The sequence below is a fragment of the Loxodonta africana genome, chromosome 4 (assembly GCF_030014295.1).
Source record: "Loxodonta africana isolate mLoxAfr1 chromosome 4, mLoxAfr1.hap2, whole genome shotgun sequence".
Taxonomy (NCBI): domain Eukaryota; kingdom Metazoa; phylum Chordata; class Mammalia; order Proboscidea; family Elephantidae; genus Loxodonta; species Loxodonta africana.
Window position 1 is genome coordinate 192255022 of NC_087345.1, and position 25036 is coordinate 192280057.

At 37.3% G+C, this 25036-nt stretch overlaps 1 pseudogene; it reads right to left on the bottom strand.

The window, feature by feature from the left end:
• Positions 1-23796: 23796 nt before the first annotated feature.
• Positions 23797-25036, bottom strand: LOC135231341 (olfactory receptor 9K2-like; annotated as a pseudogene).

The following is a 25036-nucleotide window of genomic DNA, read 5'->3' on the forward strand; positions in this document are numbered from 1 at the left end:
TACAGAAGGAAAACAATGGTAAACGGTCAGTTCAGTAGTAGTTTTGATTCTCATCTTCTTCCCCAATGCACTCGCTAATATTTGCTAGTTGTGCTGTTGAGTCAATTCTGACTGACAGCAACCCTATATGACAGACTTGAATTGCCACATAGGGTTTCCTATGCTGTGATCATTGTGGGAGCAGATTGCCAGGTCTTTACTCCCAAGGAACTGCTGACCTTTCTGTTAGCAGCTGAGCACTTACCCATTGACCACCAGGGCTCCTTTTATTTACTTTTTAGTGTCCTTTAATAGCTATTTCAAGAATTCTGTCCAAGTTTTAGAGCTGAATTCAATGGGAAAGATGCGTGCTGACTACATCTAATTAATTTTCACCAGTAATATAGTTATTTTCACCAGTACCATAATTCTATATTGACAGTATTTTATTTATCACTTTAAAATTGTCCTTTCACTTTTTTTGGTTTACATTGTTTCTGACAAAAAGTCTGTAATTAACCTTTTGTTTGCATGTAATGTAATATCTCTTTCTCTAATGACTTTGACAATATTCTCTTTTTCACTCATTTTCAGAGGCTTTTTTTTTTTTTTACACTAATGTGCCTTGGTTTTCTGTTTACCCTTCTTGGGGTTTTGTGAGCTTATTGGGTATTTTGGTTTGTAGTTGTCGTCGACTTTGAGAATTTTTCAAACATTATTGCTTCTAGTCGACTGGATTTTTTCCTCGATTTATGTTTGTAATTTTTTTCCAGTGGTCACTGTTTTTGTTTTTAACTTACTGTTTTTTTATTTCATTTGTTTCAATTGCTGTATCTTCAGATTCATAATCTTTTCATTTGCAATGCTGACCCTGTCTTTTTTTAGTTCAGATTTTTTATATTAGTATTTCCACCTGTTCCTTTTCTCCATTTTCCATTTCTTTTCTCATTACATTCATGCTTGCCTTTAAATTCATGTGAATATTTATGACAGTTATTTTATTGTTTATGTCTGCTAATTTATTCATCTGTCCTACGTGCATACGTTTCTCTTGACTTACTCTTCTCCTGGTGATGGATCATATTTTTATGTTTCTTCCTTTGTCTAGAAATTTTTGGTTCTATGTCAAACATTATATATGTTTTAATGTTCTATGTTTAGATTTTTTTTTGGATTTTTCCTTTTTGTCTTTCTAAAGTGTATGAGTGTTTGTTTTGGTAGACAGTTATTTGAAGATATCAACTTTATCCTACTGAAGATTGTTTTCAAGGGATATTAGGAATGTTTTTCAGCAACAGATGCTCTAGGGTTACTTTAGCTCAACTATTAAACCATTAAAAAAAACTATTAGGGTGTGCCTTTTAGGGAGACTAAACTGACTGCCCTATGGAGTCAATGAGGTCTCTCCATTTTGGGTATAAAATTTTATTGTTTCCCAAACCTGTGTGAACTCTCAGAATTTTTTGGTTTATAGCTGCTGGGTAGTTTTTTTTCCCCCTTATTTTTCCCCCCTAGAGTCATGGATTTTTGTCCATGGTGTCACAGTGGTTAAGAGCTACTTCTGCTAACCAAAGGTCAGCAGTTTGAACCCACCAGGTGCTCCTTGGAAACTCTATGGGGCAGTTCTACCCTGTCCTATAGGGTCACTCTAAGTCAGAATTGATTCAACGGCAATGGGTTTTTGTTTTATATACAGATTATTATTCAGCCAAAGATTCAAGGTGACACATTTCCTGATTTCTGGAGTTCTCAGTGCTGGTCTTTCCTCTCTTGAAGGCTGCTTTACAAATTCTAACAGCCTTGTCCTCCCTTAAATTCAACCTCTGATTTCTCAATAGGTTCATGAGGCTCTGCTTTCTTGACAATCTCCCTGCTCTAGAGTCATAGGATATACTTGGTTTGTTTCATATTTCTTGGAGATTATAGGATATACTTGGTTTGTTTCATATTTCTTGGAGATTACAGGCACTCATGGCTTATTGTACAATATCTGAAAATGGTTGGTTCACATAGTTTTCTCCAGTTTTCATGTTTTGTGACGGAGGACAAATCTAATAGGAGTTATTCTTTCATGAGTGGATGTGGAAGTATCTTAAAATTAATTGATTTTTAAATGTTTAACCATCTTTATATATGTGGTATAAACACACTTCAACGTGGCTTATTATTCTTTATGTATTGATTTATTCTGTTTGTTATTATTCTCTTTAAACCTTTTGAAGTTATGGTTATGAGAGATGTTTATCTATTTTCTTTTCTTTTATGATGGACTCAAATACAGTTAGAAATTATTCTTTTTGTAACTATTCCTGAGAGAATTTTGTAAGATTGGTCTTGTTCCTTAAATGTTTTTAAAATAAATACTGGTGAGGTAATTAGTGCATGGACATTCTTCATGGGAATATTATTAATAAAAATTCAATTTCTTTAAAACATATTTTAAAATTCAGTTTCTCTTTTACATATCTTTTTTCTTTTTAAATACTTTTATTTCACAAAAAATCAACTTTATTATTAAACATTTTGCTTGTTTATTGCCTTATTTTATTTTTTTAAATATCTTGAAGTACTATATTGATAGTTCCTTTCTAATTCCTGATACTTGTGATTTATAGTTTTGGTTTTTTTTCTTTTGTTAAGTTCGTTAGGGTTTTATATATTTTATAAATCTTTCAAAGAAAGAATATTAATTCTTATGGATAGTCTTGATTTGTCTAACTTTTTATCTATATTATTTTCTTTATTTGGTTTAATTTGATGTTTTTTATCTCACCGTGTTAAGATAGAAGCTTCATCCATTAATTTTTCTGCTTTTCTTTTTAAAATAATATTTGAATATAAGACTTACATATACCCCTATAAGTACTTTTTTTTGCTGTATTCCAAAAGTTTTTTTGTTTTATTATCATTTAGTTGATACTAAATTAAAATTTAGTTTAATTCTTTACCCATGAATATTTAGAAAGTGTTTATATTTAATGTCATGCCTATTGGTTTTCCTAGTTATCTATTTCTTTTTTACCTCTATATCAAGTTGTTCATGATCAGAGAACATACACTGAAGAATATAAATCCTTGAATTTGTTGAGTGTTTCTTTATTTCCCACTCTATTGCCAATTTCAGTAACTTTTTGTATGTATTTAAAAGTAGCACATTGTTATTGCTAATGTAGTTGTTGGAAGTTTAAGTATGGGGACATTTATGTTGGATTTTGATATACTTTATAGATTAGATATCCAATACCCATCTCATGTTCTTTCTGACTGAAGATGTTGAGAAGCTACAATGTTTCCTGTTGCTGTGATTCTTAACACAGATTTCATCCTACCAATTAGATCCATGCTAACAGAATTTGAAAGACCAAAGTGAAATGGAGATCATCTTCCTATTTCTATTGGCTTTTTCTGCTGGTTAGGAAGATTATGGAAACATGTGGGGTTTATTATTATTATTTTCTGCAGCAATATTAAAAAAAAAATAAGTATTGTGAATTCTGAGATGGAGATGTCTGTTTGCTTCCATGCATCTGATCACCATTATGACATTGTGTTTTTAAATCATTCCTCTATTGGTGGACTTTTTTTTTGGAATTAATCCTATATTGATCTAGGGATCATTACAAGATCATCAGAAAAATTTCCTCCAATCTTTCCAAATTTTACAGGCCTCAATTCTGCTTAATGAATATCTTTGAATTTATAATACCTAAAGTGTTTTCTGGAAAGCCTGGTGGCATAGTGGTTAAGTGTTATGGCTGCTAACCAAGAGGCCAGCAGTTCGAATCCACCAGGCGCTCCTTGGAAACTCTATGGGGCAGTTCTACTTGGTCCTATAGGGTCGCTATGAGTCAGAGTCGACTCGACGGCAGTGGGTTTTGGTTTTTTAAAGTGTTTTCCTTTGCACACTGACTAAATTTTACTAATACTGTATTAAAATAAAGAGAAGCTCTGGTCCTGCATCATTCTGCCATCAGGACACTGAGAAAGTTCTAGATCGATTCTAGTAATATATGCTGACTAAAACCTGGATCTTGAAAAATCATAACATTAAATTAAATTATTGAAAGATTTAAGAAAAATGACATTCTTATAATACTTAGCTTATTACAAAGAGTTTCATGTCTCTAGTTTTAGTTCTAATCTAGCCTTTCAATCACTCAGTAGTTATTATGGATTGAATGGTATCCCCCCAAAATATGCATTGAAATCTGAACCCTGTGCTTGTAAATATGACCCTTTTGGAAATAGGGGTATTCTTTTGTTGTTTTTGAGGTCATGACAAAGTATGGTGTGTCTGAAACCTAATCACTTTTTTGAGTTATAAAAAGAACAGGAGACACATAGGTGGGAGACACCGTATTAAGACACAAATGGTAGATGTACCTAAAAGGCCCCAAAGGCCAAAGATTCCTGGCAGGTACTGGAAGCTAAAATACACAAAAAAAGAAACTTCCCCTAGAACCATGACATGAATTTGGACTTTTAGCCTCCTGAACTGTGAGAAAATAAATGCCTGTTCTTTAAAGCTACCCATCTGAAGTATTTTTTGTTATGTCAGCACTAGGTGAGTAAGATGGTAGTTATGAAGGGATTTTTAAATATACGTCCTCATCACTTGTAAAGGTTTTTACAGTGTTGGTCTCTGCTACTGGCAGGTTGAGTACTCAGCAGTGGCTGTAGGCAAGGAGCCCTTGTTGTTGTTATCATTGTTAGGTGCCATCCAGTCAGTTCCGACACATAGTGACACTATGCACAACAGAATGAAATGCTGCCCTTTCCTGTGCGATCTCCGCAATGGTTGCTACGCTTGAGCCCATTGTTGCAACCACTGTGACAATCCATCTCATTGAGGGACTTCCCCTTTTTCACTTACCCTCTACTTTACCAAGCATGATGTCCTTCTCCATGGACTGATCTCTCCTGAAAATATGTCCGAAGTATGTGAGACATAGTCTTGCCATTCTTGCTTCTAAGAAGCATTCTGGTTGTACTTCTTCCAAGACAGATTTGTTAGTTCTTTTTGACAGTCCATGGCATATTCAGTATTTTTGTCAACACCACAACTCAAAGGCATCAACTCTTCTTCAGTCTTCCTTAAATGTGTCTTTCGATTTCTTGACTGCTGCTTTCATGGATATTGATTGTGGATTCAAGTAAAATGAAATCCTTGACAACTTCAATCTTTTCTCCATTTACCATGATGTTGCTTATCAGCCCAGTTGTAAGGATTTTTGTTTTCTTTATGTTGAGATGTAATCCATACTGAAGACTTCACTTTCAGCAAGCAAGGTTGTGTCATCTGCATAATGTAGATTGTTAATGAGTCTTCCTCCAATCCTGATAACATGCTCTCTTCATATAGCCCAGCTTCTGGGATTATTTGCTCAGCATACAGGCTGAGTACGTATGGTGAAAGGATATAACTTTGATGCACACCTTTCCTGACTTTAAATCACACAGTACCCCTTGTTTTGTTCAAACGACTGTCTCTTGATCCATGCACAGATTGCTCATGAGCACAATAAAGTGTTCTGGAATCCCTGTTCTCCACAATGTTATCCGTATTTGTTATGATCCACAGTTAAATGCCTTAGTCAATAACACAAAAGTAAACATCTTTCTGGTATTCTCTGCTTTCAGTCATGATCCATCTGACATCAGCAATGATATCCCTGGTTCCATGTCTTCTTCTGAATCCAGCTTGAATTTCTAGCAGTTCCCTGGACCAGTTAAGCATAAGTCGGTTGATTGTGGCAATTTGATCTTCCATATCTTTATTGAGCTTCTTTCTGGATGTTCTGTCCTTCACCGAAAGTGGTGTGTTGAAGTCTCCCACTATTATTGTGGAGCTATCTCACTTTTCAATGCTGATAGTTTGTTTTATGTATCTTGCAGCACTAAAAAAAACCCTTTTTGTGGGTTTTTTTTTTTTTTTAGTTTGTTTTATGTATCTTGCAGTGCTGTCATTGGGTGCATAAATATTTAATATGGTTATACCTTCTTGGTATATTGTCACTTTAGTCATTATATAGTGTCCTTCCTTATCCTTTCTGATGGATTTAACTTTAAAATCTATTTTGTCAGAAATTAATATTGCCACTCCTGCTCTTTTTTGATTGTTGTTTGCTTGATATATTTTTTCCATCTTTTGAGTTTTAGTTTGTTTGTGTCTCTAAGGTGTGTCTCTTGTAGGCAGCATATAGACGGATCTTGTTTTTTAATCCATTCTGCCACTCTCTGTCTCTTTATTGGTGGATTTAGTCCATTTACATTCAGCTTATAGTGCTATCATTTTGATGTCCTTTTTTGTGTGTTGTTGACAGTTTCTTTTTCCCACTTAATTTTATGTGCTGAGTAGATTATCCATATATATTGTCCTTTCCTCATATTCGTTGTTGTTGATTTTGTTTCAGCTGAGTCTCTATTTTTTTTCTTGTATTTTATTTTGATGAGTAGGATAGTTTGTCTCCTTTGTGGTTACCTTATTATTTACCCCTATTTTTCTAAATTTAAAACTAACTTTTATTTCTTTGTATCGCTGTATCTTCCTCTCCATATGGAAGATCTATGACTACATTTCTTAGTCCCTCTTTATTGTTTTAATGTTGTCTTCTTTTACACAATGACATTGCTGTTCCCGTTTTGAGCATTTTTGTATCTTGATTTATTTTTGTGATTTCCCTGTCTGGGTTGACTTCTGATTGCTCTGCCCAGTGTTCTAGTCTTGGGCTGATACCTGATATTATTGATTTTCTAACCAGAGAACTCCCTTTAGTATTTCTTGTAGTTTTGGTTTGGTTTTTACGAATTCCCTAAACTTCTGTTTATCTGGAAATGTCCTAATTTCACCTTCATATTTGAGAGACAGTTTTGCTGGATATATGATTCTTGGCTGGGAATTTTTTGCCTTCAATTTTTTATATGTCATCTTGCTGCCTTCTTGCCTATGTGGTTTCTGCCGAGTAGTCCGACCTTATTCTTATTGACTCTCCTTTGTAGGTGACTTTTCGTTTATCCCTAGCTTCTCTTAAAATTCTCTCTTTATCTTTGGTTTTGGCAAGTTTGATTATAATATGTCTTGGTGACTTTCTTTTAAAATCTACCTTATGTGGAGTTTGATGAGCATCTTGGATAGATATCTTCTTATCTTTCATGATATCAGGGAAGTTTTCTGCCAACAAATCTTCAACAATTCTCTCTGTATTTTCTGTTATCCCTCCCTGTTCTTTTACTCTAATCACTCCTAGGTTATTTCTCTTGATAGAGTCCCACATGAGTCTTAAAGTTTCTTCTTTTTTTTTTAATTCTTTTATCTGATTTTTCTTCAAATGTATTAGTGCCAAGTGTTTTATCTCCAAGTTCAGAGATTCTGCCTTTCACTTGCTCAATTCTGCTCCTCTGGCTTTCTATTGAGTTGTCTACTTCTGTAATTTTATTGTTAATCTTCTGAATTTCTGACTGCTGTCTACAGATTTTTCCAGCTTATTAAATTTTTCATTATGTTTCTGAATAATCTTTTTAATTTCTTCAATTGCTTTATCTGTGTGTTCCTTGGCTTTTTCTGTATATTTCCTCACTTCCTTCCTGATGTCTTGAAGGGTTCTGTGTATTAATTTTTTGTATTCTCCCTCTGGTAATTCCAGAAAGGCACTTTCATCTAGAAGATCCCTTGATTCTTTGTTTTGAGTGCTTGTTGAGACGATCCTGGTCTGTTTCTTTATGTGTCTCAGTATTGACTGTTGTCTCCAAGCCATCTATAAGTTATTGCATTAGTTTATTCTGTGTTTGCTTACTGTGTCCTAGCTTCTTACTTTGATTTGTTTTCATATGCCCAAATGGGTCTTGACTGAGCTAGCTTGATTATTTTTGCCTTTGGAGCTCTGACATCCTGTCCCCAGATGGCTAGAGCTGTTATCAGGTATATCAGTCTAAGAGTCCATTCACTTTTCTTCTATGAATTCAGCTCAGGTGTCCAGGTAGCTGATCATCAAGTATGTGGTACAGGCTCTGTCCTACAGTCTTACAGGGGCAGGGGTGATTGGTGTACGTACCGGTATCTGATTGCAGCAGGTGGTCATGCTCTGAACAAGTCAGGGGGCTGAGAACTGACCCCCGAGTATCTCTGAGGAAAGCACATCCCTGTTCCCTAGAGTGTGCAGGTGGCTGGGCTCTGCAGACGGACCATAAAATAGGCACCCAATATTTTTGGTTTTAAGGACTGGGAGGTATCAGTTATCCTTGGACCTCTGTCGTGGGTGGCTGGGTGACCTGAGTGGAGCCACCAGTCTTTAGGCCCCTGGTGTGGGTAGATAAGGACCCTGTTTAATAAGCAAAGCAGTGTCAAACATCAAACACCCCCCTCTCCACTGCACAGCTGAAACAGTTGGAGTCTGCCAATAAGGGCCTATTCTCCTGAAATAGGCCCACACAGGTCCATGCAGAGGGGAAAGGTACTCAAAGTCCATGGACCATTATGCCTGGACAGGAGCCACTTCTGTCCTGAGCTCCCCCAGTTAGTGGAGCCGGCAAATTATCTTTTCCCCCAATTGCAAATTTTTTCCTTCTCCAAGGCTGGGAGGATGGCTCTAGGTGCTTAACAGTGCCTGTCTCAGGCCCAGGGAATTCAGCCACTGAAGTCAGCTTTGGGGTGGGGGGAGGGGTGTGGTAAAATATATGCAAGTACTTAGCTTTTGCTGAGAGCGCCATTCTTCTCTGGTTCCAGAGGTGTGAGTAGGCTGTGTGGCTGGCTGCTTCTCCCTGAGGATACTGCGGCTGAATGCTAGTACCAGCCCACAGCCACTTCTCCGAGAATAGTGCCTAAGGGCTCCCTCACTTCACTTCCGGTGACTCCTCTCCGCTTCTGAACCATGTCTTCCTCCCCCGCCCCACTGTTCTTTCTCTAAGCTTGCCTTTGATGTTCAGGGCTCCTAGCTTGTCATAAATACACTTCTTTCACTTGTTTTTTGGGGGGGTCTTTGTTGTAAAGAGGGCTCGCTGGAAGTGACTGTCTATTCCATCATCTTGGCTCTGCCTCTAATTTGGTGCTTCCTTAAAAGGCTAGAAATAGAAGTACTATATGATCCAGCAATCGCATTCCTTGGAATATATCATACAGAGATAAGAGCCTTCACATGAATAGACAGATATAGGCAAACCCCATGTTCATTGCAGCACTGTTTACAATAGCAAAAAGATGGAAACAACCAAGGTGCCCACCAACAGATAAATGGGTAAACAAATGGTATGTTCACACAATGGAATACTACACAACGATAAAGAACAATGATGAATCCGTGAAACATCTCATAACCTGGATGAATCTGGAAGGCACTGTGCTGAATGAAATTAGTCAGTCACAAAATTACAAATATTGTAAGAGATCACTATTATAAGAACTCAAGAAAAGGTTTAAAAACAGAAGAAAACATTCTTTGATAGTTCTGAGGGTGGGGAGGGAAGAAAAGGGGTATTCACTAATTAGATAGTAGACAAGAATTATTTTAGGTGAAGGGAAGGATAGCACACAATACAGGGGAAGTCAGCACAACTAGACTAAACTGAAAGCAAAGAAGTTTCCTGAATACAACCACTTTCAGGGACAGAGTAGCTGGGGCAGGGGTCTTGGGACCATGGTTTCAGGGGACATCTAGGTCAACTAGCATAAAGTGTATTAAGAAAACGTTCTACATCCCACTTTGATGAGTGGCATCTGGGGTCTTAAAAGATAGCAAGAAGCCATCTAAAATGCATCAATTTGTCACAACCCACCTGGAGCAAAGGAGAATGAAGAATACCAAAGACACAAGGAAAATACAACCCCAAGAGAAAGAAAGGGCCACATATATCACAGACTCCATCAGCCTGAGACCAGAAAAACTAGACGGTGCCCAGATACCATAAATGACTGCCCGAACAGGGAACATAACAGAGAATTCTTGATGGAGCAGGAGAAAAATGGGATGAAGACCTCAAATTCTAGTAAAAAGACCAGACTTAATGGTCTGAGTGACACTGGAGGGACCCCAGAAATCATGAAGCCCAGACTGTCTTTTAGTCCAAAACTAAAACCATTCTTGAAGCCAACTCTTCAGGTAAAGATTAGACTGGACTATAAGACATAAAATGATATTGGTGGGGAGAGTGCTTCTTAGCTCAAGTAGACACATAAAACTATGTGGGCAGCTCCTGCCTGGAGGCAAGACAAGAAGGCAAAGAGGGACAGGTGCTTGTTGAATGGACATGGGAAATACATGGTGGAGAGGAGCGTGCTGTCACATTGTAGGGAGAGCAACTAGGGTCATATAACAATGTGTGTGTAAGTTTATGTATGAGAAACTGCCTTGAATTATAAACTTCCACTTAAAGCACAATAAAAAAATAATTAATGGGAAAAAAATTGCCAAAACCAGTATTTCTAACAAAAATATGCCACGATAATATCTCCTATTATGCAGAAAGGCAATAAAGTTGGTACTTTGATAGCACTTACCTCAGCAGAGGAAATCTGAAGGGGACAGGGAGTACAAGAGGCAAAATACAATGGACCCACTGTGGTGCCAACAAGCACTCCAGTTCTCCTGGAGATCGGAAGAGAAACACGCTAGTGAAGACTCTGCTATTGGCGCACCAGTCTGTCGTAGAGAAATAACTTTCACCAAAGCCTTCTGCCACAAAGAGATTTTTATTATGACATATCGGAAAGCAGAATGGGAATTTGACTGCAAGTCCTGAGGCTAGTAATAGACCAAAATCCAAAGAAGTACAATGTAAAAGTGCTTTTTATAGAATTTTGACAGGTGCTGATTCATTATGAGTAAATTACTCACAGGCTGTTTTTTCAATTGCCTTATACACATGCAAAAGCTGGATGATGAATAAGGAAGAGCAAAGAAGAATTGATGCCTTTGAATTGTGGTTTTGGTGAAGAATATTGAATACGCTCTGGACTGCCAAAAGAACAAATAAATCTGTCTCAGAAGAAGTACAATCAGAAGGATCCTTAGAAGCAAAGATGGTGAGACTACCTCTTACATACTTTGGACATGTTATCAGGAGGGATCAGTCCTGGAGAAGGACATTATGCTTGGTAAAGTGGAGGTGTGACCCTAATACCTCGCAACATGCTTTCTCCTTTTCAAAATAGGTTATAGAGAGCTTGATTATAACTAACGCCATAATGATAGTCTAAGTAACCTATACTTTTTTTGTTTTTTTTTTTCTTGGCATTTTGTACACTCTCACTTTCAAAGTCCTTTTTGATTATACTAGCTGCACTGGTCTCTTTCCAAAGGGATGTGGGGCCTTAGCTCTTGCGGCCTTTGCTTCCTCCCTTTTCTTGTTCTCTCGGGAGATGGCCTTCAGCCTGCAAGAGGGCAGCTAGGAAAGTTGCCTGGTGCTTTTGGTCTGCAACTTTCTTTCTTATGCCTTACCTCAATCAGAATAAACTTGACTGGCCAGTTCCACTAGCCAGGAGATTTTCATTTTTTTATTTTTTTGCCTGTTACAAACCTACAGATTCGAGTCCAGATGTCCAGCATGCGTATCTTTAGTCTAATAAAGGGTTTCTTGTAGTTGTTTTGTGATGCATACACAGCCGACCATCTGTGGGCTACGTGCCTGAAGACGTTAGGTAATCCTTGTAAAAATGATGTATAAGCTCTTATGTAGAAACTGCTTTCCAGGACTCCAAAAAGAGAGCCTGTGTTGCTGCCGGATTCCCCATTGGTACCACCTCCTAGTAAACTTTCTCTCTCTGACTTGGAGTACGTTTCATTGGCTGGACTGCCCCAGTGCACTGACCTCAATCAGGTAACAGAGGGTCAGCAAAAAAGAAGACCCTCAAGGAGATGGTTTGACACAGTGGCTGCAAAAATGGGCTCAAGCATAATAATGATTGTGAGGATGGTCAGGCCAGGCAGTGTTTAGTTCTGTTCTGCGTAGGATTGCTATGAGTTGAAGCCAATTCAATGGCACTTAACAACCACAGACACATCCAAACACCTTGAGGGACTGAGTTGTGGGGCCTGGAGGCAGGGAACCATAGTCTCAGAGTACATATAGGTCAATTGGCATAACACAGTTCATAAAGAAAGTGTTCTACATTCCATTTTGGTAAGTAGGGTCTAGGGTCTTAAAAGCTTGCGAGCGGCCACCTAAGATACATCTGTTTTATCTATAAGTTTATTCAAAAACATTTCAGTAAACATTTAAGGTAGTATTATACAGAATTATTTACTGCAAAACCAAGTAGTATCATCGAACCTACTAACAAGGAAAGTAATTTTATATAACAAAGCTTATGCTGCTCAGAGCATGTTTTGTTTATAAAGGCTAGGAAACTCATAGCTCTTATTTCAGTGTTTTGATTTCAGACCAGGATTTTCTTGCACAGTATTTTTTCCCCCGGTTTTTAATGTCTGTCTTGTTTTTTTGTTTTGTTTTGTTTCTTCTTATAAAAACTGACATAAGACCTTATAACAAGAAACTTCCAGGTTGTGAACTAATTGCACAACAATAATCTTTCTTGTTGAAAACCTGTAAGAATACTGTAGAAAAATGTATTTCTTCTACAGCATTCTCCTTGTTTCCTGTCCTAGTTGAAAGAAGTCTTTATTTCTGCACAGTGTGTTTAATGGTTTGACCAGACACCATGAGTTCAAGTGCCAGGTAAGATCCTTATTCACCATGTTGTTATGTATGGGTCAGTTACTTAATCTCTGTAGAAATGTCAGCTTGTTTGGCTGCTACTGTGGCAACTGTGCTCATCCCATTACACAGTCAGAGCAAAATAATATTCTGCTTCCTTAAATCAAATAAAAGAAAAATAAAAAGAAACCTCGATATTCCCCATAAGTGGCCGACTCTAACAAAAACAGCTCTATTCCTGAATTTTGCAGTGGTTATGTCTGCAACTATGTCATTGTCTTCAGGATGTGATAAAATTCTTGTTTTTACCAGTAAGCGCAGACTAAGTAGATTATCAGTAACTTGATTAACATTTGAGTTTTTTTTTTTTTCTTTTTTGCCTTTAAATGACTGTTGCTTTTTTTTTAATCTGGTAATTCAGCCCTAAAGCCTGGACCCGTCAACAAACGTTCATTGCAAGTAAACTACTTCCTTTTTTTTTTTTTCTCTGAATCTTTGCAAGGTAAACTGAGAGTGCCCAAGTGGACTCATATCAAACCTGACCAAAACCTCATAGCCTGAGATTTACGACTCATTGGCTGTTTTCACATTCCCTTTTTCAGTTACAAGGTGAATGCCACGTGACAGTACACCTCTGACACTCGCTTTTTTAATAAGTGTTCTAATTCTTGGTGAACTCTGATTCTGATTCTGGCTTATGGTTAGCCTCACGTTTCCCCTTAAAGATCTGGTATCATGGTGTGACAGGCTCTGTTGGAGAGCAGTTGACAGGAAATCTGTCCTTTTTATTGTCTGAAAGCTTTGTTATTTGCTGTAGTTTTGTATTGTTGTGACCTGCAACCACTTAAAAAGAAACAAAAAAAGTCCTCTCTGGAAGGAAGGCAAGATCTTTGAAATCTGGAACTACTGTGACCAGTTATGGACCTTTGTGCTATGCTCACTTAGCTGAGGTTGAAAACTGACTCTTCTAGCTCTCATTGTGAATATGTGAATGAAAAATGACTTCTTTGCCCTCAAAAAAAGAAGGAACTCAATTTTTTCACAAAGATATTTTGCAACACTTTCTTTGCTGTGGCCAACTCTTTTTATCTCAGGAAAAAATGTTCGGAAATTAATTGGTTATAAAACTATTTGTACATGTTATACTGATATATTTCATACATATTACTACGTAAGGGCACAAATATTTAAAGGATTTCTAAAACTTTTTTAAACTAGTCTTGCATGGCAGAAAGTTCTAATTCTTAGAACTGTTCATGGTTCGATTAACAACTGTGTGAAATAGTCTCAATGAACAAAAGAATGGCAATACAAGTGAATGGGAAAGGCTACTTTTGATTTGTCCAGAGTGTTATGACCTTGTGAAAAATCTAATAGTGTAGTGTTGAATGCATGTTTTTTTCTCTCTCCTCTTTCACATGAAAATTAGAAAGACTTATAGAAATATACAAATGAAGACTCAAGCTGGGAAACATGCTCCACCTGCTAAGAAGGAGTCTTAAAAGGGTCCCTAGCTCTACCTTCAATTTTCCTGAACAAATACAACTCAGAAAGCAGCACATAATAAACAGGGAGAAATTTAGCCAAAAAGTGTTTCTGAACTTGCTAGTTTACTCAATAGTTGAACAAGAATACTTTGTTTTATGAGTGAGAAATATATTCTCAGCAAACAGATTGGTATAACTTTACTTACAGAGATAAATAATAAAGCAGATTAAAAAGTTCCTTACATTTAATAAAGTTACTGTATTATTGGCTCATAGAGATGTAAATGGCATTTTCGAAAATGATAAAATTGTAACATATTCTAGGGAAAAAAAGGATGAGAGATTCCACATTAAATGCTTCACATTTACTGGCTTATTTAAGCTTCAGACACTTGCTGAAACTGTTACACAAAAAGGAAAAAAATTAGCTCAGAATTAAACTAGTGATCTTGGTTATTAAGCTAGGTGGAAAGAACAAATGAGTGAAATTTGCTAAGAAGAGAAAAATGCAAAGTAAAATTGAGTGCTTTAAAAAAAGGTAAAGACATTTTTATTTGATGTATAAACATAAAAAATAAACATAGTAAACAGTTATTAATTTTACTAATTAAGGTAAATATTTCAGTGAAATAATTATTTTGGCCTAGAAAGAATGATACTTAATTTCCCTGATTTTATCACAGTTTTAAACTGAAAAATAATTTTTTAGTCTAGTCAACATTTAGGATTCTTTTCTCATGTAAAGACTAATCAGTTTAAATTTCCTAAATTGCCTCCACTAGTTTTTTACATCAAATATGTTATTATTGGTATAACAAAATGATTAAAATTATACCTATTAAAATTTCAACTGAACTGAAGGTGAAGTGTTCACTCTTGTGAGCTTCTGGTAATGCTGCATGTGACAAGGTTTTAGTTATTCCATTTACACTCTTTTGGGAAAAAAATTAAATATCTTTCTGTCAAAATGCTGGATCTCCAAGTATAAATTTAATATGCACCTTAATCTCTTTTTACATGTAATATAAACTGGCCATTACATATTTGAAAAAATATGCAGAATTTGGGATTGTGTTATGTTCATTTTTCACACTTTAAGACATCAGAGAAGGTGCATGACTATAAGAGAAAGTGTACAATGTAAGAAAAGCAGAGTAATATTAATTTAAAGTAAAAAATCTGGCTGTGCCAACATTCCCACACGTCTGTCAGTTTGTCATACTGTGGTGGCTTGCGTGTTGCTGTGATGCTGGAAGCTATGCCACCAGTATTCAAATACCAGCAGAGTCACCCATTGTGGAGAGGTTTCAGCAGAAGTTCCAGACTAAGACAGACTAGAAAGAAAGGCCTGTCGGTCTACTTGTGAAAAACTTAGCCAGTGAAAACCTTATGAATAGCAGCAGAACATTGTCTGATACAGTGCCAGAAGATGAGCCCCTCAAGTTGCAAGGCACTCAAAATACAACTGGGGAAGAGCTGCCTCCTCAAAGTAGAGTCAACCTTAATGACACGGATTGAGTCAAGCTTTCAGGACCTTCATTTGCTGATGTACCACAATTCAAAATGAGGAGAAACAGTTGCAAACATTCATTAATAATCAAACATGGAATGTACAAAGTATGAATCTAGGAAAATTAGAAATCGTCAAAAAAGAGATGGAACGCGTAAAGATCGATATCCTAGGCATTAGTAAGCTAAAATGGACATGGTATTGGCCCTTTTGAGTTGGACAATCCTATCGTCTCCTAAGCAGGGGATGACAAAACATCCACTTTTCTATGCTTTTAAACAAGATTTTAACAAAGTCTATTTCTGAATAAGTTGGAATTCCAAATTACTGTTTTTACTATTCTGTTCATTTTCACTCTGGACTGAGACTGTAACACTTTCTAATGGCTTATGCTCATATCTTATGTCTCTTTCATCAACTTTTTGCCAAATTCAGGCTTCAAATTCAGAATAATGGAACAGTTTAGATCTTTCCCAGACAACATTTACAAAGACTTTTACCCAAACGTTTTAACAGAAGAATTTCATGACATTTTCCAAATTTATAATTAACTGATCATTATGGTAAAAGCCTTCCTGTTTGTCAAGCCTACAAATGAAAAGAAGTGGTAAATCTAAAAGAGATAGAAGCACCACCCTGTCCCACCACAGCAAAGTCTCAAAATGCTAAATAAAACAGAGACAAACGTCAGTCCTGGGACCCTAAACATCAAATGCAGAGACAAAGAACTCAACCACCAAGCACAGAATAGAATAAGAAGAAACTGACAGAGAACACAGAGTGAGGAAAGATACAAGTGGAGGTCCCCTATCAGCTAACACAGCATGGATTAGCCATCTTGGACTCCTGTCAGAGATCGGCATACAGAGAATAGGGAAAGCAGAGTCACAGAGCTCCCAGCAAAAGACAGAGCACCTGGTAACCAATGACACAGGCTTTCCCACACCCCGTCCTTCCTTCCCCTTCTTGGCATCTGCCGCTTTCCAGCAGGCCAAGTAACGACTTCCCAGAGGGCCAATCCGCCACTTTCCAGCAGGCCCCAACCGTGGCCCAGGAACCACCAGCCCTGTGCCATATGGATTCACTGGGTCCACACCAGCAGGCTCCTTCAGTGTCATTTCTTTGCTTCTGGCGTTGCTTTTTTCAGCTTCTTTTGGTTTCTTTCCTGCCTTTCACCTCCTCTCCCTCCTTTCTATCAAAGACTTCACTCCATGTGCCATCTATGCTTCTTTTTGACAGACTGTGAATCTTGTTGCTTGGCTGGGGAACTGCTTCCTCAGTCTGTGCCAACACCCTGGTGGGATCCCTGGGAACTTCTTTTTTTCCTCTTTCTCTTTGATTTGTTTCTCTTTCATTTTTTATTTTTCTTCATTTCTCAGTTTCTCGTCTCTTTCTACTTACCTTCTTTTCCTGTCTCTTGAATACCTGGTGCTGTGTGTCATCTCTATCCATTCTAGCCAGGCTGTATTGGGCGGTTTGGGAGCCACTTTCCCAGTCTTTGCAGCAGCACCAGTGGGATCCCTGGGAGCATTTGTTTTTCTTATTTCCTTTTTGTTTTTCTTCTGTTCTCATTTCTTGTGTCTCCACTCCAACAACAGGCTCCCTGAGCACTTTCTCTTTTTTTTGGCTTCTGTTTCTCTCTCCTCTTTCTTTTTTTCCCATATCCAACAGAGCTCCACACATCTAACTCCCCTCTCCTCCTCCCTCCTGTCTATCTGCACCATGTTATGAACATCGCACTTCCAAGCAGCACAGGCATGGTGTACTGGAACCTGCCCTGCACTTACCCCGGCATGCCCTGTTGGCCCCAGTACATAGCACAAACAACTCATCCAAGCACCTCCCCTTCAGCTGGACCTGCCATGCTGCACCATAACTGAGCGACTTGCCCTGCGCATTGCACAAGAAGGTGAAAAGTATCGTGTATACAAGTGAGCAAACAAGAAAGAACGCATAATCCACCTGCTCAGACATAACCAAATAAAACAATAAAGCAGGACAAAACAAAAAATGTATAATTAATATAAAAAAGGAAAATAACTACTCAATGTCACCAAGGCAGGTGACAATATCAAAACACATAAAAAACAGGACTGGTCAGTTCCAGTAGACATCCAAAAAAAAAAAAAAAAAAGCACCAGATGACTTTCCAGTAGAAGAAAAGGCACTGGAACTACCCGATAGGGGATTCAAATCTCTAATATTCAGAGCTGCCCAGGAGTTGAAAGAAAAAGCAGACAAAAATGAGGAAAAAATAGACAAATTCATGGAAAATGCAGACAAATCCATGTAAAATAGAGAAAAAAGATAAAATAATTTGGGAAAATAATACAGGAACAAAATGTCAAAATTAATTCACAACTGGAAATCTTACAAAAACAACAATTAGAAATCCAAAAGATAACAAGATTTCAGAAATGAATAATGACATAGAAGGTCTAAGGAGGAGGTGTGAAACAATAAAAGAGGATCAGCGAAATAGGACACAAATACTCGGATACTATTTTTGAGGAAAAATCTAAAAAAAGAATGAAGAAAAATGAAGAAACCCTGACAATGATGTGGAATACAATCAAAAGCAAAAATTTGCGAGTGATTGGCATTCCGTAACAGGCAAACAAAATGTAAAACACAGAGGATCATTGAAGAATTGCTTATAGAAAACTTTCCCAATACCAAGAAAGATGAAAAGCTGACCATCCACGAAGCTCAATGAATCCCATATAGGATAGCCTAGCCCCCAAGAGAAAATCACCAAGACACATCATAATCACACTGTCTAAAACCAAAGACAACAAAACAATCCTGAGAGCAGCTAAAAAAAAAAAAAAAAAAGGTCACGTACAGAGGGGAAACGACTAAGCTCTGATTATTCCATAGAAACAATGCAGGCAAGAAGGCAATAGGATGACATATATAAAACCTTGAAAAAATAAAATTGCCAACCAATAATAATATATACTGACAATTCTCATTCAAATATGATGGTGAAATTGGGACATTTCCAGATAAACAGAAATTGAGAGAATATGTAAAAACCAAACCAAACTTACAATAATTATTAAGGAAGTCCTTTGTTCTGAGAACAAAGAACATCAGACCACAGCCTGAATCTAAGACACAAGAATGCACCAGCCAGATACCAACCAACCTAGGAAATGAACTCTCAAGGGCTATTCAAAACCAAAACATTTACAACAGGGAACCAGAGAGGTTAATCTGTAAATGACAACAATTTCAGAACAATAAAAGAGGAAATAAAGAGTGTGGATACAGAATTTTCTAACGGAGAGGAAGGAAAGGTGATATCAAGTAATAATAATAAAAAAAATTCAAACCTGGGAAGAGAAGGGTAAATTTCAGGGTAACCACAAAGAAAGTTAACAAACCTACTCATCAAAATAAAGAAGAAAAACATAAAGTCTCAGTAAACACAAAATCTACAAAAAAAAAAAAACCCACAAACAAATTAGCACAGGAGAGTAGGAAAAACAAAGAAATTGTCAGCACCACAAAAAAAGCACTACAAAATAACAGCAATAAAAGTACCTATCAATAATTAAAGAAAAAAAAAAATTTTTTTTTTTTAATTATAGCAAATGTAAATGGCCAAAATGCACCCATAAAGAGACAGAGGATGACAGAATGGATAAAAAAACAAGAGTCATCAATATGCCGTCCACAAGAGACATACCTTTAGAAACAAAGATATAAATTTATTAAAAATCAAAGGACATAAAAAACATTACCAAGAAGCAGCTACCAAAAAAGAGTAAGAGTGGCAATACTAATCTCAGATAAAATAGACTTTAAAACAAAATCTGCCATAAAACACAAAGGGGGACACTATATAATGATTAAAGGGATGCTCTATTATGAAGGCTTAACCATAATAAACATCTGCACACCCAATGACAGGGCTTCAAAATACATAAAGCAAACTCTAACAGCACTGAAAAGAGAAACTGACAGTTTCACTATAACAGTAGGAGACTTCAACACACCACCCTTGGTAAAGGACAGAGCATCTAGAAAGAAACTCAACAAAGATACAGAAGATCTAAAGGCCACAATCAGGCAACTTGAACTCAGAGACATATATAGAACACTCTGCTCAACAGCTTCAAAATACACATTCTTTCCCAAGGCACATGGAATGTTTTCCAGAATAAACCACATCTTAGGTCACAAAGCAACCATCAACAAAATCCAAAACACTGAGATAATACAAAGTGTCTTCTCTGACGACAATGCCATCAAGGTAGAAATTAACAACAGGAAGAGCAAGGAAAAAAAGTCAATTACATGGAAACTGAATAACATCCCATTTAAAAACAACTGGGTAATAGAAGAAAACAGAGATGGAATCACAAAATTCCTAGAATCAAAAGAAAATGAAAATACATCATACTAAAACATTTGGGACACAGCAAAAGCAGTCCTCAGAGGTAATTTAGAGCAATCGATGCACACATTAAAAAAAAAAAAGAAAGGGACAAAATCAAAGCATTAGCTACACAATTTGAATGAATAGAAAGAGAATAGGCAAAAAAGTCCACAGCCACCAGAAGAAAGCAAATAATAAAGATCAGAGCAGAAATAAATAAAATGCAGCATAGAATTAAAAATATATATATATTAGAATCAACGAACCAAAAGTTGGTTCTTTGAAAAGACCAAAAAAATCGAGAAACCACTGGACAAACTGACAAATGAGAAACAGGAAAGGATGCAAATAACCCAAATAAGAAATAAAATGGGGGACATTACTACAGACCCAACTGAAATAAAAAAGGATCATAACAGAGTTTTATGAAAAACTATACTCCAATAAATTTGAAAACCTAGAGGAAATGGACGAATTTCTAGAGACACTGTACCTACTCAAACTAACACAAAATGATGCTGAAAATCGGAACAGACCCATAACAAGAGAAGGGGTTGAAAAGGTAATCAAAAAAACTCCACGCCCCCCCCCCCAAAAAAAAAATAAAGCTCTGGACCAGATGGCTTCACTGGAGAATTCTACTAAACATTCAGAGAAGAGCTTACACCAGTACTACTTAAACTATTTCAGAACATAGAAAAGGAAGTGATACTTCTGAATTCAATCTATGAAGCCAGCATAACCCTGATACCTAAACCAGGCAAAGATACCACAAAAAAAGAAAATTACAAACCAATATCTCTCATGAATATAGATGCAAAAGTTCTCAACAAAGTTCTAGCCAACAGAATTCAGCATCATACCAAAAAAATAATACACCATGACCAAGTAGGATTCATACCAGGTATGCAAGGATGTATCAACATTAGAAAATCAATCAGTGTAATTCACCACATAAATAAAAGGAAAGAAAATAATCATATGATCATCTCAATGATGCAGAAAAGCTATTCGACAAAGTCCAACACTCATTCCTGAAAAACTCTCAATAAAATAGGTATAGAAGGGAAATTTCTTGACATAATAAAGGGCATATATTCAAAACCAATGGCCAACATCATTCCTAATGGAGAGAAGTAGAAAACATTCCCCTTGAGAACAGGAACAAGACAAGGATGCCCTTTATCACCACTCCTACTTAACACTGTGCTGGAGGACCTAACTAGAGCAATAAGGCAAGAAACAGAAATAAAGTGCAACCAAAGTGGTAATGAAGAAGTTAAACTGTCCCTATTTGCAGATGATATGACACTATATATAGAAAACCCAAAAAACTCCACAAGAAAACTACTGAAAGTAATAGAAAGATTCAGCAGAGAAGCAGGATACAAGATAAACATTCAAAAATCAGTTGGATTCTTATACACCAAAAAAAAAAGAATGATGAAAAGGAAATTAGGAAAAAAATAATATAATAGCCCCTAAAAAAATAAAATACTTGGGAAAAAATCGAGCCAGGGATGAAAAAGACCTATACAAAGAAAAACACAAAACACTACTGCAAGAAACCAAAAGAGATCTACATAAATGGAAAAATATACCATGTTCATGGATAAGTAGACTCAACTTTGTGAAAATGACAGTTCAACCCAAAGCGATTTACAAATGCAATGCAATACCAATCCAAATACCAACAACATTCTTTAAAGAGATGGAAAAACTTATCATTAACTTTATATGGAAAGGAAAGAATCCCTGGATAAGTAAAGCACTATTAAAGAAGAATAAAGTAGGAGGATTCATACTACCTGACCTCAGAACCTGCTATATAGCTATGGTAGTCAAAACAGCCTTGTACTAGTACAAGACTGACAGATACATCAGCCAATGGAACAGAATTGAGAATCCAAATGTAAATCCATCTACCTATAGTCACCTGATTTTGGCCAAGGGCCCAAAGTCCATCAAATGAGGAAAAGGTAGTCTTTTTAACAAATGGTGCTGGCAAAACCGGGTGTCCACCTGCAAAAAAATAAAACAGGACCAATGCCTCATATCATATACAAAAACTAATTCAAAGTGGATCAAAGACCTAAATATAAAGCCAAAAACTATGAAGTGCATAGAAGAAAAAATAGGATCAACATTAGAGGCCCTAATACATGGCATTAACAGGATATAAACCACAATCAACAACACACAAGTGCCACAGAATAAGCTAGATAACTGGATCTTCTAAAAATTAAATATACACTCATCAAGAGAATTCACCAAAAGAGTAAAAAGAGAACCTACAGACTGGGAAAAAATTTTTGCTTATTACAAATCAGACAAAAGTCTAATCTCTAAAATCTACAAGAAAATCCAACACCTCTACAGCAAAAAGACAAATAATCCAACTAAAAAATGGGCAAAGAAATGAACAGACACTTCATCAAAGAAGACATTCGAGCGGCCAACAAACACATGAGGAAATGCTCACTATCTCTAGCCATCAGAGGAATGCAAATCAAAACCACAACGAGATACCATCTCACCCTGGCATTACTGGCATGAACCAACAGAAAATAACAAACGTTGGAGAGGCAGCGGGGACTCTTATGCACTGCCGGTGGGAATGCAAAATGATGCAACCATTTTGGAAAACGATATAGCACTTCCTTAGAAAGCTAGAAATAGAAATACCATAACCCAAACCCAGTGCCGTCGAGTCGATTCCGACTCATAGCAACCCTATAGGACACAGTAGAAATACCATATGATCCAGCAATTCCACTCCTAGGAATATAACCTTTAGAAATAAGAGTCATCACACGAATAGACGTATGCACACCCATGTTCATTGCTGCATTGTTCCCAACTCCAAAAAGATGGAAGCAACCTAGATGCCCACCAACAGATGAATGGATAAACAAATTGTGGTACATGCACACAATGGAGTATTACGCAATGATAAAGAACAACGACGAATCTGTGAAGCATCTCATAACATAGATAAAACTAGAGGGCATTATGCTGAGTGAAATAAGTCAATTACAAAAGAAAAAATATTGCATGAGACCACTACCATAAAAACTCATGAAAAGGTTTACTTACAGAAAGAAACAATCTTTGATGGTTATGAGGGATGGGAGTGGTAGAGATGGGAAAACACTTAACAGACAATAGGGAAGTGGTAACTTTGGCAAAGGGTAAGACAGCACACGATACTAGGGTAGCAACCACATCCTGTACAAGGCCAGGCCAAGGTAGCTCCACAGTCACATCCAAACGCCCTACGGGACCAAATTGCTGGGTTGAGGGCCGTGGGGATGATGGACTTCGGGAATATCAAGCTCAACTGGCATAACGTAGTTTATAAAGAATATGTTTTACATTCTACTTTGGTGAGTAGCGTCTGGGTCTTAAAAGCCTGTCAATGGCCATCTAGGATACTCCATTGGTCTCACCCCTTCGGGAGCAAGGAATAATGAAGAAAACTAAAGACACAAGAGAAAGATTAGTCCAAAGGACTAATGGACCACATTTACCACGGCTTCCACCAGACTGAGTCCAGTACAACTAGATAGTGCCTGGCTACCACCACTGACTGCTCTGACAGGGATCACAACAGTGACCTGGACAGAGCTGGAGAAAAATGTAGAACAAAATTCTAACTCAAAAAGAAAGACCAGATTTGCTGGCCTGAAAGAGCCTGGAGAAACCCTGAGAGTATGGACCCTGATGCACTTTCAGCTCAGTAATGAGGTCACTCCTGAGGTTCACCCTTCAGCCAAAGATTGAAGAGACCCATGGAATAAAACAAGACTAAAGGGGCACACAAGCCCTGAGGCAGGGACTGGAACCCAGGAGGGATCAGGAAAGCTGGTAATAGGGAACCCAGGGTTGAGAAGGGAGAGTGTTGTCATGTCTTGGGGATGTTAACCAATGTCATACAACAGTTTGTGTACAAGCTGTTTGATAAGAAACTAGTTTGTTCTGTAAACCTTCATCTACGTTTGAATTTAAAAAAAGATAAAAAATAAAAAAATAGATAAAATAAAATCAACAACGCAATTGGTAGAAGATAAACGATAATCAAAGCATGGTATTTTTCTTCTCTAGAAAATTTTTTACAGCCTCTCTGACATCTTTGTTTCTCAGAGAGTAAATCAAAGGATTCAACATGGGGGTGACTAGGGTGTAACATAAGGAGGCCACGTTACTCATTTCAGGAAATCTGTCAGGAGTGAGATACATAAAAAAGACAGCACCATACAGCACACTCACGACTCTCAGGTGGGAGCTACAAGTGGAGAAGGTGTTCTTACATCCCTCGGTGGAGCGTATCTTGAGAACTGTAGTCACAATATACATGTAAGAAACAATAATGACTCTGATGGTAGGCAAGATGATGATGGTACAAACAGAAAAAGACACCACTTTATAGAAAAAGAGATCAGAACATGAAATCCTCTGAAGTGGGTGAATATCACAGTAGAAATGGTCAGTGGCCCGAGAAGCACAAAAGGATAAGGTGAATGTCATGCTGGTCTGAAGAACTGAACTGATGCAGCCACAGAAATAGGAACCAGCCACCAAATGAGTGCAGAGACCTGTTGACATCTGAATAGAGTAGAGGAGTGGATTGCAGATGGCAATGAAGCGGTCATAAGCCATGGCTGCCAGGAGAAATCCCTCAGTCACAATAAAGAGGGCAAAGAGAAAGAACTGAGTCACACAGGCTGCAAATCAAATGGACTTGCTCTCGGACCAGAAGTAGATCAGGGCCTTGGGCACAATCACAGATGAATAGAAGAGATCAATGAAGGAGAGGTTGCCTAGGAAGAAATACATTGGTGTGTTCAGCCGGGGATCAGTCATGATAATGGCCATCATCCCAACATTCCCTAGAAGAATTACAGCATATACGAGCAGAAATAGCAGGCAAAGGAGAATACGCAGGTCTGGGCTGACTCTGAAGCCAACAAGAATAAAGTCAGTAACTTCCGAATGATTCCTCCTTTCTCTGGTGCTGAGAGGCACCAT